Genomic DNA, 18,731 nt, shown 5'->3' on the forward strand with positions numbered 1-18,731 from the left:
AGGGTGATTATCTCCATTGGCTCGTGGCCTGAGAGACTTCTCCAAATGCCTATACAACTAGGATTGTGAAAGATACTTCATTCCCCTTTTCATGGTACCCTACTCCTGGACATTTGTATAGACCAAAGCTATTGTGAGAAGGTCTCTCTTTGGGAAGAAAACCGTAGAATACAACATGAACACTGGATGTGTTTTCCTACATATTAGTTGACCTTATCATGTCCTAAATATACCTCATGCCTAAGACAACAAGTGCTTAAAACCATTATTGGCAGGGAAGGGCCCCATAGGTTTAATACTTCAGAAAAACCAAATTACAGTAATAACTTCATCTTCAATAGGTTTGCACTGACTTCCTAAAATACTCTTTCTTATCTTTATGCTAGAAGTTGGCTGTAGGTGGCCATACCTTAAGTTCACACATCTTACCTTTTATTTTGTAAAGTCATCAAGAAGAATTATTAAAGACATAGGAAAGTATCTCCTATGGAATTTATTACAAGAGAGGATGCTTAGGAAAATGTTGTTGAGCAATATTATATATACATAAGTTTAAAACATACCAAATATAAATGATCAGATGTGAACTTATGTAAATTGGGTTCACTCTTTTGTTGTTGTTCTTGGTTTTGTTTGGTAGGAATGGAGTTTGAACTCAGGGCATCACCCTTGCAAAGCACATGCTCTGCCATTTGAGCCAAGCCTCCAGTCTGGGTTCACTCTTTTAAACAGTGTTATATAATTAAAATTAAAGATTCTGTTTTTAATTTTAAAAAGTAGTGGGCATTATCTTTGGGGAGCACTGGGGAATTTCACCATAAAAGTTATATAAGATATATATTTTATATTAAATAAGTATTGTATATATCAAGGGATATACATTAAAGATCTTCAAAAAATTGCATTTTAAAATGTTATACATTTGGGGTTAGCAACAGAGATTAATTAGTTTTATTAATAAACAGTTTTTATCATTCACTAGAAATGCATAAGAGACCATAGAAAACAAATGCTTTTCGGATGGCAAACACAATTTAGTTCCAAATTAAATAGACACAGTCAGAAGTTTAAGAACTCTGTGTGAATCAATAAGTAGATTAGGGGCTTCCTTTAAGGCCAGCAAGAGACCCTAGAATATATAAGTTGTTGTTTGTATGTGTGTGGAGCCAAACCCCAGGTCAGCACTGGAAATCATTTGGTCTCTCAAGTGTTAGGACTCTTTTCTCAGTAAAAATAATAATGAAAAGTTTCAAATAAGAACTTCAAATTGAGTTGGCTAAGGAGATCAACATTGATCCAATACCTATGATATATGTCTCTCTGCAAGTTTCAAAATGGAAAGCATGGTCTCAATAAAAGTAGACCAAAGTAATCCCAGAATTAGTCGATCACTGAATTCCCAGAAGCTTTGAAACATCAACAGAACAATGCTATTTGGAATCCCAAGGTTTGAAACGTGATATCAGAGCCCTTAATAGTATAGTATGGAATCTGTATATCCCAAATATAGGACTTACTCTTCACTCTCCTCATTCATTTTCAAATGTCTGAAGTTACCATTAATATATCTCAAGACAGCCTGAATTCCAGGCACTGATGTGCGGTCAGTGGCTCCTCACAAGGACAATTCCATGCAGTGACTTCAGCCTCAGTCACAGCAGGGCTCATTCATATGTGCCCCAGATCAAAAGGTGATCAATATGGTCTATAAAGGAGATTTGTTACAATACATACAACTATTATAATTTTACATTCATATGTCTGAGGTGTTACCAGAATCCAATATTAGCTGATTTGTTTTGTTTAACCACAGTCAATGATTCTCCATAAGCACTATCCATAATATTGTCAGGACATAACAAAGTATGTTGAAAGTTTAAAATTAAAACAATTAATATATAATTACTTTATCAAAAGGCAAAACACTGTGTTTCTAAGTAATGATTTCTTTGCACTTCCTGGAAAAAAGTAAGCATTTAATACAAAGTTTTTCCTCTCAATATTTAGAGATGATATGTGTGCAATTTTTCACCAGCTCAAATGAAAGAGCAAGTGTTTCTAAATTTGTGTGCACTGGAGGATGCACGACCTGCCTCATGCAGGAGTCAGATCCACTCTTAGATCCTCAGTTAGAAGTCTTAGTTTTGTAGGGCTAACAAGGAGAGCCCCATTATTCATAGCAATGTGAGAAACATATGAAGAATTGCACACTCTGCAAAAGCATGCCTTCCTATGACTTGAAGTTTAAGTTTAATAGCCATTAATTCTGTTAAAAGCTATGACTATTCAGGTAATGAGTTAAAATACGTATGGATATTAAAGGATACACAACTTACCAGATATGAAAAATCATGTAAACATAACTTAATATTTAAGTAAACATTTATTCATTATTATGTCAATATTATATCAACTCATTTTAGCGATTCTTTCTTAATTTAAAATAATACTTGGCTTACTTAAAAGTCTGGTCTTAATATACATGAATACACCCAAATAATCAAACCAAAAAAGACAAAGACATAAGCCCAAGTTATCTTTGCTTCAAGTGTGCAGTCTTACTTATTTGGTACATAATTGGAAGACTCTATTTAAAGTGTATTGCAAAATAGAAAGATTGCTTGGCTAGCAGAAATATAAATTCAAATTTTCAGATAATATGATCTTGGCCAAGTTTCTTTATCTCTTTGGGTTTGACTTTAAAAAAAACAAAAAGACTAAGTTGAGAAAATTCTGTACTTCCCAACTTGATGACATTCTCCTCTAGAAATGCTGTTACTGTATTTCACAAAATTTCAAAGCTTTTTTTGATGAAGTGCAAATTTTATTGTTATTACCAATTTTATAGAATATTAAGTTCCATTATGACGTTTTCATACTTATATATTATGTATTTCTGTCATAGTCAACCATGAACAAATCTTAAACTTTGATGCTCCCAGACAGAATTCCATATGTTTATTTATACATATGCATTAATTTCCCAAATATATAGAGAGCCTATGGTTTTAACAGATATAAATTTAATTTTAAAGTGTTACTAACTTCATAAAACTGTTTTCCACATCTTTTGATCAATATTTACTGAAAAAATGATTGCTCTTAAGTGGACTCCTAAATAATATATATGTTAAACAAGAAATACCAGGCTTGATCATTTTTGAAGTAATTTTCAGCTTTACAATTCTATTTCACTATTATTAAGAAAGCCTAACACCTCCCTCCCTCTCTCCCTTCCTCCCTCCTTCTCTCCCTTCCTTTCTTACTGTCTTTATAGAAACAATATGATGCCATTTTATAATAAAAGGTTCTTCTACCTTATTTTATTTCCAAATTATACTGAAAGTAGGAGTCCTGGAAAATTTTTCTATGGTCCTTTGCACAAAAAATCAAAATATCACACAGAAGTCACATAAATGGAAAATACAAACAAAGCAAAATAAAACTGAGTTGAAGATAATCCAACTAAGAGATCATAAAACTATAAATGAATATTTAATGAGCCAAGAGTTTTTTCTCTAAGAGTGTTCCATTTTACTAAAAAGATAAATGTGCTGCAAGGAGGAGTAATATCAAAAGATCTAAAAAAATTAAGTATGTCTTTATGGTGTTTACAGTCAATGGTTTTTCCAAATATATGAAGTGACTAGAAAACAATGATTCCAAAGCCAGACATAATAACAATAAACTGCATTATGTGTGGTGACATATGAAGTTAGAGGGAATTTGGGGAGAAAACAAAGGTATTAAGACAAAAAAATCAATTTGAATATCCTTCTGGATGTGCATCTGTCACTTTGATATTTTGCATACACTGTTTCTAAGTGTAAATAGCTCCCATGCCAACTGCATGTATATATTGTAGCACAGCAAAATGGAAAATTTGAAAATAATAAGGACCATACTGCCAAGTAACCTGTAGATAAATATTCTGCATTCCACAGAAACGCCTTTAAAATAAACTTGAAGGAGGAAAAACAGCAAAAGTAAATGCATTTCTATTGACAAATCCTTTGTACCAGAAAAAAAAATTTCCCATATTATATGAGGAATTGAAACTATCATATTTATTTCCAAACAACGGACCCCCAAAATTCATAAGATAGCCTTAACTTATAGCAGTTTTAAAAATTTAAGAACCTCATCAAAAATGTTTTAGCCAAGGGCTTCCTAGTCTAGTGGGCAGAAGTCATTTCATTGGATATTTTAAAAATCAGAAATAATGGTTTAAATTTGAAGTGTTTATGAAGTTAAATAATACAATATATATAACGTTCTTACAACAAGACAAGGATAATCATGGTGCACCCAGGCTCAACTCCACAAGGAGGCATTAACTCGTGACTCAAAGACTTTTGAAAAAATACTTACTGGAAATAAAGAACAGAGGTAGACTTCAAGATCTTCAAGTATCCTAAAACCCTAATTAGTTCCACTAATCATCCACAGCAACCCCTCCCCAAACTGTTACACACCTGTATCTCTCCACAAGGCTTAGTTTCTAACAGGTAAGGTATACAAGCCCTGGTGTCTTCTAGATTCTACACTGTTATCCTACCCCAAGTTAAAACTTCACGACCTAAGAAGCTTTAGCACAACACAAAAGAAGTGAAGGTGCTGCCTCTCTGCATAAAGATTTTCCTTAGCTAGAGAACCTCAGTCCTCCTCTGCTTACCTCGCTCCCCCACCTCGTTTCCTTCTATGACAGCATCTTTTATTCATTCAACAAATATTTGCTGAGAACATGAGGCAATTATTCTGTTTAAAATGTGTGTATACTTGTTTAACGTTTGTTTCCCTCCAGTAGATTGTAAATTCTAAGCTTTTTAAAATTTCCTATGTGTAGATGTTTTTATCCCCACCTATTGTCTATTTGGTAAATAAAATAGCAAATGAAGAGTAGGTGTGGAAGTGTTGATATCTTTTGATAATTAAGCAATAGGTGGGCAATATTTACTATAATTTGATAAATAAATAAATGAATACTAAGTAAATAAATATTTGGTGTGTATAGTTAATATTTATTACTTACATGGGATTATAAATATTAAATAAACATTTATTTACTAATAGCTTTTAAATGTACATTGAATAAATAAGTGCATGAATTTCTGAATTAATACGTTCGTTATCTCCACCTATATCTAGGCTTTCAAATTTTTTCTCTTTTTCCCAGCTACTTGGGAGGCAGAGATGGGAAGATTATAGTTAAGAGGCCAGTATAGGCAAAAGTTAGTGAGACTCTACCTCAAAAATCTAGCCAGATGTGTGGTGCACAATTGTAATCACAGCTGCTTAGAAGATGGAGGTAAGAAAGTTTCAACTTAAGACCAGACTAAGCAAAGCTGGAAATCCTATCTGAAAAACAAACTAAGAGTAGTGATTCAAGTGATACAGGACTTGCCTAGCAAGAACAAGGTCCTGAGTTCAATCCCTATTGCTGCCAAAAGGAAAAGAAAAAAGAGATTTCAGTAATTCACAAAAATCCTGCAAAACCTCACCTAACTTTGCAAATGATTTCATGCTTAAAAAGGAGAAGTTTTCAAGCTTAATTCATGTCCCTTGATTTTCAGACTTTTGAGTTCTCATTTCCTTCCTATTTGGCTGAAATCAGTCACTCTCACCTTAAGTGTACATGGGTTTTCTTTTGTTTTGTTTGTTTTCTAAGAAAGAGTGAACATTAGTCCAAAAATCAAATGTACATTCTTGGGTTGTACATGCATAGATTTAACTTGTAGTGGATCAAAAATAGTTGAGAAAAAGTTGGATCTGTACAAAACATATACAGTATAGCAAACATTTATATGTCATGTACATTACATTAGGTATTGTGAGTAATCTACAGGGATTTGATGTATAAAAGAGAACGTATGTAAGTTATGTGTAAATACTACACCATTTTATAAAGGGACTGGACCATCCATGGCATTTGATAACTGTGGAGTTGCTGGAACCAATACAATACATGTAACCAGGGAGGACTGGACATTCCTAGATGATAATGTTACAGATTCAAAATTTTGCTTCTACTTCATACAGCTAAACGCTCCTGCAAGTAACATCAGTCACAAATACAGTGACCACATATCCTGCTCCACTTGAAACTGTCCTTATTTACCCAAAATAATGAAGGCTCACATCTTGATATTTACCAGGTGCTTCATTACCACCTCCTATATGAAGCTTAATTTTTAAATTTCCATAAAAAAGTATTATTCTTTGCTCTGATTTTTAAACATAATACTATATTTTTTCTTCAGCAATTATCTGGTATATTATGTCTCTTTATGTGTACACATTATTCTCCTGTAAAACAGGATACATAATATTCCTGTGTCCTTGGTGACTGACTAGCAGTTCTTGTGCACTAAAAATTCAATAAATGTTTTCAATCTAAATTGTTAACAATCTTACAAATGGCAAAACAGAATAAATTTTTTTACCTTATTTCTTTTTAATTTTTTTAGTTGTTGTGATGGGTGAGGGTACACTGTAGCATTTACAGAAGTTCTTACATTATATCAAATATATTATACTTGAATTCATCCCCTCCACCATTCTTCTTTATCCTTCTCTCCCCACATTTCTGGAATAGTTTCAACAGGTATCATTTTCTCATTTATTTACATGTGTACACAGTATTTGCACCATATTCACCTTCTTATACCCTTCACCCACATCCTCCCCCCTTCCCACCAGTACCAACTCTCCCAGACAGGACCTGTTCTATTGCCCTATTCTCTGATTTTGTAAAAGGAAAAAAATGATGTAGAATAAAATTTTATCTATATTAAAATACCACTTTTTCAATGAGAATAACTTACAAATGAAATAGAAATGTATCATTTATTGTTCAAATGGTTATCTGAAATACATGTTAAAAATTACTAGGACTTAAGCTATTTTATAACTTTTTATCAAATTGCCCCAAACTTTTCAAATCATGAAATTTCATGCTCATTTTCTGAGCTCTACAATTATAATTTCTAATGTGGAATTGAAGTGAAATGCAAAAGAAATATAAAATACTCCAGTCACCTATTTCCATGACCATACTTCCTTCCAAAAAAACTACAGTTTTTTTGTGTAATCATTAAGTGTTATAAACATGCTTTGGTAACCAGAATTTTAATCAATAAACAGGTATAACATTCTGAGGTAAGGGTATAAATGCTCAGAATTGACCAAAAGGAATCAAAGCAGAAACAAAGAGATAAAGACCACTTTTGAGATTCAGAAAAAATGGAGAACTGATTCATTTATTTAATAACCAACAGAAGATACAAATGTAACTGTACATTTTAAATCTATACAATTTTAAGGATAAAAATCTGTATGTTTTTGAACACTTAATAAGAATTTCAAATTTGTCCCTGGATTTATAAAAATTAAAAATAGTTTGTACCTAAATAGAAACAATTTGTCTATTGTTTCTATCTCACCTTTATTGCTCTAGTTTTCAATTTCTATTCTAGGTTGCCATAGTAATAAATGTTATCTTCAATAAGTTTTGTTAGAATACTATTTGGAACACCTAATTTATCTTAAGTGTAATGCATTCAGTTGATTGCATTTATGACAGAGTCTACTATATAAAAACACCTTTGATCATGTTATTCCTATGACTGGTACTTGCTAACCCTTTCATAATGTAAAATGACCCCTCATGTTCATTAACAATGAGGAATAACTTGAATACAGACATACTTATAGTCAGTCCAACAAGTTAATTGAGATTTGGTTTAGCCTTTTCCAGCTCCACTACCATCACTCATATATCATCAGCACATAGTTTTGTCCAGAATAAGTATTTCTTATATAAACAGAATTTTAATTTCTTAATTTTCTTTCAATGTTAACATAAACATAGTTGTAGAACATATAGTGAAAAATTAGAAGAATAATTTCTGCATAAGGCCACCATCAAAAGAATATTTTAAAGATGCACCTGCTTTTATATAATCTTCTGCTTTTAAGCTTTCAAGTCACACTCTGGCCAATAGAATAAAGATAGAATTTCCCTTGACTCAAGAACGTCTGAAGTCTATCTGACTCTCTTTATCATTATACCGTCAGTCACTTCCACGACCAGTAAGGTGACTGACAGTATTATGTTTTGTTACTTGCTGTATATCTGTGTAATTTCTCCATGTTTGTAATGTCTGCCTCTGTTGTAACTACCCAAAACATTGGCTCTACCTTTCTTGAAAAAAAAAAATGTCATCTCAAGCTACTCTCTTTCCTTCTCTAAATGGTTAATACATATCCATCTAGTTCCTGAATAAAATCTATATTGTAGAATTTTACATACTATGATTTTATCTTTACAAATTACTTAGCTGCTTACATGTACATATTTAATCTACTTAATGAGAAGGAATGGTTATTCAAAGCAAGAACTACATCTTTATCTCACTCAACACTGGTGTTGTTGTATTAAATAGTTTTCTTTTAGTGGCTCCAGGGAAGTTTTGGTCCCAACCCTTCCCACCTTCCAGTGACACACATTGGTAACTCACTCTTCTTCCAGACATCAGACATGTGTGAACACTTCTGGGGAATAAAGGGAAAGGTTTGAACAGTATTGTTTCCTACCTTTCATTTCAACTGTATTGCCCTCTCTTATTCAGATATTGAATAAATGTTGAAATCCCTTAACTTCAGTAGTTACCCATCAGAGAACTTCGCATACATTCAGAACATACTTTGAAGAGGACAGAAAAGATAGGAAAATTGTCCACTGAAAAGTGGGTGTGCCTTCTCTGCTTAATGACCAGTCATGCCACCTTGAGGCTTCATGACCAAGTAAGGACAAAAAAGTATTGTCCAGTCTGCTTCCTTTTCCTGAACCCCTAAGTAAGTCATCTAATATCCTTCCAGGCATCTTTGTAATCATTATGGCAAAAAAGATTACATTTATTTGGCAAACACTTTCCACTCACAGAGAGAAGTCTGACAGCAGTCACAAAGTAAAAATACAATGAAGATGCATATTTGTATTTACACTAAGTAGATTATTATTCTCTTTAGTGGTAAAATATAAGATACTATTTGCTTTCTTATACTTGTATTAATGTGTGCCATTAGCCACAGCCTTGGGTATGGTTCTTTATTCCAGTGTCTTTAAAAGTTAATGCTCTATTGATTATCTGTAAAACAATATAATTTGGATTATTATTCATTAATATATTATCAAGAATTAAAATACCATGATTTTGCATTAGATATGTTGAAAAGTTGTGACTGGAATATAGACAATATTTTATTGACTTAAACTTTTAAACGTTGATAGATTTATTTTTCTAAGTCACAGGGTAAAGCAATAAGTAATAGAATTTTGGATATCAAATCTTTGCATTGGCACTTTAGAGGAGAAGAAAAGAAAAATGCATAAAGTGTTACCAGAAACAACCTAACCATTATGAAATAAAATCAAATTATATTAGTAAAAATAAAAAATGCCCTGAATATTTCCTATTTCTCTTTTAGCATAATATTAGCTGAACTGTTGAAACTCAAAGATCATCTTCACATTGGATAATGTGAAGAGAGTGAGACCAACTTGACCTGTTTGAAGAGTAATTATCAATTGTTATCAGTAATAACAATTCATAGTTACTATGTGCCAGGCACTGTTGCGAAGGATTATATATATTAACTCATTTCATCTTCACAAATGTCTTGTGACACTACAATTGGCCCCATTTTTAAAGATAAGTAAACTGAGGCACAAATTCTTGAGAGAAGGTAAAGGATGTTAGCTGGAATGTGAACCCAAGAAGTCAGGCTCTAGAGTCTGTGCTTGTAAACACAATGGCAAATCACCTCTCAAAAATATGCCCTCCTTGATGGGAAATGAAATAAGCCAGATGCAGAAAGACAAAAAACACATGCTACTACTTATTTGTGGAATTTGAAACCACCCAAATCATAGAAGCAGAAAATAGAATGGTCATTAGCAGGGTTTATAGGATGAGAGGAATTGAGAGATAGTTGTTGTCCAAAGGCTATAAAGTTATAATTAGAGAGAAGAAATAGCTAAAGGTTAAGGTTATAGATATGTTAATTGACTTGGTTCAACCATTACACTTTATCATTTATCTATCTATCTATCATCTATCATTTATCTATTAAACACCACTGCATACCATCTAAATATCTATGATTACAACTTGAAAATATTTTTTAAAGAATATAAAGTTTAAAAATGATACTATACCTTCCTGCCACAGAAGTGCTAATATTGGAGCTTCCACTATTTCCTGAGACAGTAGATATCTTTCTCACTTCAGATACATTATTCTTCAGGTAATCACACAGTCATTTACCAATCCTCAATAAAACTAAGCCAATGTTTCCCAAATGTGATTGAGATAGTTTTTAGGACCCTAAATTTAGAATTAAAAAATTTTAAGATTTCTACAGTCTAAATTTTTATGACCCCACAAAATTTGTGCATTGAAATCTAATCTGCAACATGGTGGTACCAAGAGGGGGAACCTTTGAGAAATGATTCAGGAGCTCTTCACTATCATGAAAATGACTAGTGCCCTTATGAAGGAAGCGCTTATTAGGCCCCTTCCATCATATGGAAATACAGCCAGAGGTGCCATTTACAAGAAAAAGGATCGCATTATACACCAATCACAGAGCTGCAAGAAATAAGTTTTCATTCCTTAAAAATTTCTTCATTTTTGCTATAGCAGCCTCAATAGATTAAGACAAAGAGTTAGATGTTTATTTTTAATGTGCATTAAAAAATCAATAATGAGCACATCAAAATGTGATTTTGCAGGTATCACTGTTAGAAAATAATATTAAGTGCATAATAGGACTAGCAGTAGACAAATAGAGTGGACTGATAGGTGTTTGCTGATTTGTGCTGTTCTTTCTGAATGAAACTTGTACATAGACCAACCCTGGAGTATCTCAGCAACAATGGGACAGAATTATCAAAGCAGTGTCAAAAATCTACAAGCTTTCTCTTGTCAGAACAACCAAAGACCACAAAAGCAGTTGTACCCATTATTCAGCTGTGGCTTTTCTGCCCAAAACCTCCTGTAGACCACAGTGGGGCTCAGTTTCTGTTGTCCTCAGAACACCTAGCCAGGCCCTTTCATAGTGCTCTGAGGAGTAAACACAGAAAAAGGTGAGGATAGATGGCAAGGAACAAAATTGGGACACCAAAAGGGAAAACACTTTTTTCATACTAAGCAGTGTTTAAAATATTATACTCTACAGGCTTCAGCTAGTTTGCTTTTCCAAATAATGCTGTGACAAAGGCATGGTCATCATGGATGTGGTATTTATACACAGTGGAATTTTGCTCAGTCACAAAGAAGAATGAAACTTTGTCATTTGCAAGTAAATGCTCAGAACTGGAGAACATCATCTTAGGTGAAATTACCCAGACTCAGAAGGCCAAAAGCCACAAGTTCTATCTCATATGTGGAATATAAACCTAATACAATGCAGCAATATTATGAAACACTGGTCACACTATTGGGAAGGTCACACATGGGAAGGATATGGTAGAAGAAGGAAACTAAGATGTTGAATATGGTTGATACATATTCTCTATACAAGAATAAACATAGAAATCCTAAACCAGCTGCAACTACCATACAAAAGGATTAAGGTGGAATGTAAATAATTACAGAAGATAAACCATCTGGGGGTATAACACAAATGTACATGGAAATACCACAAACAAACTCCCTGTATTGTTACCTTTATCTCAAAGAAACAAAGATGTCATGTTTTCCTTTTTATCTTTTCTCTTCTGCAAAATCAGAGAACAGGAGGGAGGAACAGGTCCTGCAGGGGTGGGTGATGGCACTCATGGAAGAGGGGATGTGGCAGGGAAAGGGGTAGGAAGGTGAATACAGTACAAAGAATGTATACACATGCATGTAATTGCAATAATGGTGCCTGTTATAACTATTCCATGAATTGGGGAAGGGAGGATAAAAGGGAGCTGTGGAGGGGGTGAACTCAAGTGTAATATATTTGATAGACTGTTTGAACTTTTGTAAATGCCATAATGCATCCCCACCTAGCACAACAATAAAGGAAAAATAACTAACTAAATAACTAAATAAATAAAAAGGCTTTAAAAAACAAAAAAGAAAGGCATGGTTGTCCCTCATTTACAGTTAAAGAAACCTAAGCCAACCCAGAAAGCAATGTGTGGAGCCAGGTTTCTATAATTCTACAGGAATTCTGTACTCAACAAGACAGACTGAAGGAGAACAATGCAGAAAAACTGAAGTTAAGTAAAGAGACCTTGAAATTTTATATTTCAAATACTCCTCATAAAAGGTTAAAAAAAATTAGGAGTGCATTAGTCATGAATTCACAACTACCGCCTTAAAGGGCCAGTGCAAGGCTACTTGTAGCCCCATTTTTGGAAAGGCTTGAGCATTCACTGGAAGGTCTTGCTGAAGAAGAACCATGTTTAAATTAAGTCAAGTGGAAGCACTGCTGTGCCAAGTCATGGAGTTAGCATAGGAGCAATGGCTGACAGCCATGGAAACAATTTCTGCTGAGTAGGTTGTAAAATAAAATAGGCTACTGCAGGGCACTCTCCAAGCAGTGTCATTTTATGATGCTGGATCCAAAACATGGAGCATTTTAGTGAGCTGGCAGGGAAAGGAGCAGTCATTTACCTTGTCAAAATCTGTATTAGAAATATGGCTACTTTATTATAGCCTGATTATTTCATTTTTACACTTAAAAGGTGAATAAGATTGTTTCTTCAAATGCAAAGTAAAACAGACATATTCTCCCCAGTGGAATAATATAATCAAATTAAAGGGCCACTTTTGCCATCATGGTGGTTCCCCCATGGTTGAGACTATATGAATGTTTGTTGAATTGAACCAAACTCATTATAAAGATTAGAACAACTGCACAGTAATAAATAAAGATAATCTAAGTGGGAGTGAAATGTAAATCATAAAAGGAAAAATCATTTGTATTCTAACAGTTTATATTACTCTTCTTTTGTTACCCACTTTTGAGAAAGTCATATTAGTATAAAAATAATTTTAGCCAATAATGAAAAAGTTGTGCCAAAATTATTATAACTCTAATTGTTTAATGATTCATAGTCATGTATTTTACTTTCTTGATTGGTATGTTAATGCATAATACTATTAAGAGGTATATTAACATTATTTTTAACTCCAGACAATTTCTTTAAATAAGATTTTTATTTATAAAATGCTACTATAAATATTCTCTTATGTTTTGCTTCATATTTCCCCACTTTATTTCCCTTTTAATATTTTTTAAATGAAAAAGTCTTATTATATGGTATCAACAGCAATACAAAGAATAAAGTCCAATTGATCATGAATGTCAATATTTGAAAATCTATTTAGTTTTGATTTATTTTCCTCTTTCCTATTAATCAGTGTGACTATATTAAAATTTAAATTGCATAATAAGGAACTAAAAATGCTACATTAAAAATAATCTCTTCTTTATGTTTTATGCAATAAAGGAATAACTATCTGGCCTACACTTGTGGTGATTTATACTGAATGATTTCACCTCTTCTTACTTTTTTTTTTTTTCTTAGCAAAGAGAAATTTTCTGGCTAAGAAAACTTTCTGTGTATCTAGAACTGAGAAGACCCAGAAGGCACTGAGAAAATGAACATTATATGAAAGTTTTCTCTTAGAGTATATTTATAAGTGTTTGCCTCCCAAGTTTAAAAACTACAGCCCACTTAGACATTTGAGGTAGATCATATTACTGTTCAAAAATATTTACTGTTCTTCCACACCTTTGGGTATACCCCACTTATTGATTCCAAAGGCAGGTAGGTAGCTGCCTAAAGGAAAACTTTAAATTATGGTATTCATTTTGGGGCCAGGTGCAGAAGGCCAGGAAACTACACACTGATGAAGAATATCTTGTGTTATTCCAAGGTTAAATGTTGGGGAAAGGAAAGATACGATATAAAGATAGTTAGGGCTGTGAAGCATGGCTCTCAAATGGTAAAGCATCTGCATAGCAAGCACAGGCCCTAAAAAAGTGCCTCCAACAAAACAATGATAAAAGTTTTTCCCTTAATGGTTAGGCACAAATACTCAAGCTTGTAAACCTAACTACTTGAGAAGCAGAGATCTCAAAGATCATGGTTCAAGGCTAGCCAAGGTGGAAAGTTAATACAACCCCATCTAAATGAAAAAGCTGGCCATGGTGGCTTGTGTCTGGCATCCCAGCTACATGGGAAGCTAAAGTTGGAGAATCACCATACAAGCCAGCCCAAGCAAAAACATGAGAACCTACCTGAAAAAAAACTAAAGCAAAAAGGGCTGGACATGTAACTCAAGTGACATACCACCTGCCTAGCAAAGGAGAAGCCCTGAGTTAAACCCCAGAGCCAAAAAAATAAATAAAAAGATTGTCACAAGATTTTAGACTACTGATACTGCTGAAACAAACAAACACAAAAAAACTTTTGAGGAGAGCAGAAAGTCTTCATGGAAACAAGGATGCATACATTTTGTAGAAAGAAGAAAGGAAAACTTCATTATGGGATTTGCTTTGACCAAAGGAATGAAATAGGATATGAAACACATTCTATTCAGGCACATACACAAACTTCAAACATCTTCTGTAGTTTTGTTTTGCTTTCCTCTATCCCTTGAAAAAATATATATTATGTTCCTTCAGTCTGGGTCTCAGAATGACACATATGTTGAATACATCTAGTATATTCAGTCTGGAGAAGAGATGGCCTCATCCATAATGCAGCCATGTGAGTAAGGAACAAATACTTTTGATAATCCATTGAAATATGGGGCTATTATTTAAAACTACCACATGATAATTTCACTAATGTCACTATGCATGATTCCATGCGTATCAAATGAGCAATTTACACTTAGTTTTACCTGATTGCATCTGATCATGCCTTCTTCCTGCTTCCTCCCATTTTCTTATATTTTATATACTCTATTATTTTGCAAAGACATATTGTATTGGCATCTTGTTTATACCAAGCATCCCTACATCATTCACAGGACTATGGGAGATTCATAAATAAATGCTAAGGTTAGGATTTCAACCTAGCTATTCTCCCAGATATATTTCATAGACATTAAAACCGTAAGAATTTGTTTTATATGGTAAATTATGAAGATATGGCTAAAATATGCATAACCTGCTCTTTCTATCTGCTAAACTAAACACAAAACAGCCACAAAACTTGCAACCATATATATTAGTGGCCTCATTATGCAATTTTTACTCCATGTATATTTTATCTCATTATAATCACTATTTTAGTTCAAATGAAGCTTTAGTCCTAAGTCTCATTAATTAAAATCTAAGAAAAAAAATCTTTTGCTAATCAACCAATTTAAATGAAAGAAGGAAGTCAGAGCAGATAATAGGGTTTTAGGACTTAAGCGTCCACTCTAGCTGCTTACAAAATTGACAAGAGAATTTGTCTGCCTCACAAGGGCCTCTCCATGCCAGAGTAGACACCAGGGAACTGGAAACACAGCTGAGGTGTTTGGATTCCATGTACCACAATCCCCTGAAGAACTGCCAGCCAGATGCCCATGGTGAAGTTAGCTTTCCTGGGCAGCATAGACACGAAGCTAATGATCCATCCCATGTGCAACCCTTAAGACCAAACCATCTGTGGGTTATTCATATGCCATTTTTTTTCACTTGTAGTTAATCCTTGAATCATGGCATGGGAAGAAATTACTTGGATATGTTGTTTGTATGTAGACACAGCCTCATAACTAATTGTCTAGAAATCTGTCTTATGTTGTACCATCTACACTCTCATATGTGTGATGCCAACAGCTTGAAAAATTAATGTATTGGCAGCATGAGTCAGCAAATTAATTATATTATTAGTGCAAAATATTGATGCAGAATATAAGAGAACTTGAGGAAAGTCAATCCTAGATTACTATCAATTGCACATGAAAATCGTGAACAAATGGTACTAACACAAAGAATGATATATATCAATTTAAAAGATGAAAAACTGAAAAATTAATATGGCCCAAACATTGCAAGTTTATTATTCTCATTGGCTTATGTAATGGCAATTCTCTTAACAGTGGCTTCAACACAAAAGTGTGCAGGGAAGGTGGCACAAATAATGTATACACATGTATGTGAATGCAAAAATAATACCGGTTAAAACTATTCCAGAAATTGGGAGAGGGAGGAATGAAAGAGAGCAGTGAAGGGGGTGAATTTAAGAATGATACATTTGATACATTGTAAGATAACTTTGTAAATACTTCAATGTACCCTCACCCAGCACAACAATAATAGAAAAAAAAGAAAAAATATTCTTGGTCTTCTAAAACATTAGAACTTTGTCTGCTTTTATAATAGAGCATTATTTTATTTCAGTTATTGTCACCATCATGTGCCTTGCATATAAATTTATCCAAGAAACATGGTGTAGAATGTTTTCCAGTTTCTTTATTCTATGCCATGAGCAAGGGGTTTTACATATTATTATAATTTAGGTTATAATATATATTATATGTTATAATATATTATAATTTATAGATATTATAATTGAGAAAATATTTTATATAATTGCATAAGTTCTATTAACATTAGATACTATCATCTGCATTTAACAATGAAGCACCTGATACATGAACAAATCAATTTCCCTGTCCTCTCACTTCATCACATAGCTATAATTGGAAGAGGACAAACCTAAATTTTGATTTTTTAAGTCCAAATCAAATTGACTTTCTACTAATAAAGAAAGGATTTTATTTACCAGTAAAATTATGATATATGTGCCTTCCTCACATGAATATGAAATTAATGGAGCAAAAGTTAAATACTCACTACATATAACATGTGTAAAAATTTTTTAATTATAAGCAATATTTTCCATTGTAAATATTAGGCACAGAAAATCTTAATCTTTTGTATGTTAAGAATATTAATTTCATAGTAGAGGTATTCATTTGAATATTCACAATTTAAAATTTTATAATATTTAGGCCAATTATTTCTATGGTCTAAATTATTGTATATCCCCAAAATTCATATATTGAAATCCTATCCAGGGTGGTAGCATTGGGAGGGAGAGCTTGGGAAGGTGTTTCAGTCCTGAGGGAAGAGTCCTCATGAATGACATTGGTGTCTTTCTAAAAGAAGCCACCAAGAGTTGGCCTGGTGTATTCTACCATGTGAGGGCACAGTGAGAATGCTCCATCTATGAGAAAGAGGTCCCTCAGTAGGTACAAAACCCGTGAAAGTCTTGATCATAGACTTCCCAGCATTCAGAGCTGTGTGAAATAAATTTCTGTCATTTATAAGTTATCCAGTTTATGATGTTTTGTTACTGTACACTGGATAGACAAACATAGTTATTTTGCTAAATTTTATGTGGCAGATGGAAAGCAGAATATCTTAGAAATGTTTTGAAGGCCTTAAGCTTTCTTTAGATTAGTATTTCTCTCTCTCTCTCTCTCTCTCTCTCTCTCTCTCTCTCTCTCTCTTTCTCACCTGCACTCCTTCCCTCCTTCCCTCCCCAACTTTCTCCTCCCCGGGGAAGGAAGAGAAAAACTGTTTTACTGTTTTAAACTAGACTTTAAACAACTAGTTTAAATATATGAACCATATTAAAATCTTATTTTAAATGACAAAAAGCATAAGACAGTACAGAGGATCCCAATAAAAAAAATCAATTTACATCAAAATCAAAGAAACTATAACACTGTTGAGAGACAGGAACAGGAAGAATATCTTCTGTTTGGTATATAAAATGCAATGCATTTCCTTTTCAATCGCCGCTCATTTCGTCTATAACTTAAAATAATGGGTCTATTCCTTAGAACTTTGGAAGAAATAAGCCATTAGTCCTAAGCATGAAGGGAAAGAATCTCTGTGAAAATGATATACTTCGTTTTTCCCCAAATTTGGCAGCTCTCACAGCCTTTAACGAGCACTAGAGTGCAAGGCCACAAAGCTCACTCTTGGCTCCTGTCCACAGGCACCTCCCTCCTCCCTTCTCTTCCTGCCTCTTCTCCCCAAGGTGCTGCATCCCTTTGCTTATAGTGCCATATCTCCAGGTGAATGTCATCTGTGTTCATCTGTAGTTTTATATGGGTCTTGGAGAAAAATGCATATAAAATCTAGTTGTTTGATATTTTAGGAAATGTATTGAACATTTACATGTTATTTTAAATTTTAGTAGGCAGCCTATTTATAATGTTTATGACTAAGAATCATAAAGGTGTTTACTACTGTGTCTTGTTTCAATCTCGTTTCCAATCTTTCCCAATCCTATCCATTCAACAAAAAGTCACTTTGATTATTTTGCTTTCTTTCAAGTATATTCTAAACATTTATAAGAAAAAATAAAACTGTATTATTACTCCTTTCCCATTAATTTTACTCAAATAATAGAATACCATGTACATTTGCACATTGCATTTTTAAAAAATTTACAATATACTTTTATCAATTATCTACAATAAGTGATTGCTCTTTTAAATAGCTTTAAATTCATTTTATTCACATTAGCAAAGCAAAAAGTCTGCATGCCTCTAACATAATACTAATACAGAATGAAAGCAATCTATTTTACTTGATATCTTTCCAATTGTTGGCAAATTTGAGTGTGTAAGGTAGCAACTGTAAGTGATAAGCAATTGTCCTTACATGTAAGACCAAACACTTTATACACACACTCAGAAGTAAACAAAAGTACTACC

This window comes from Castor canadensis, chromosome 5 (genome assembly GCF_047511655.1).
Source record: "Castor canadensis chromosome 5, mCasCan1.hap1v2, whole genome shotgun sequence".
NCBI lineage: Eukaryota > Metazoa > Chordata > Mammalia > Rodentia > Castoridae > Castor > Castor canadensis.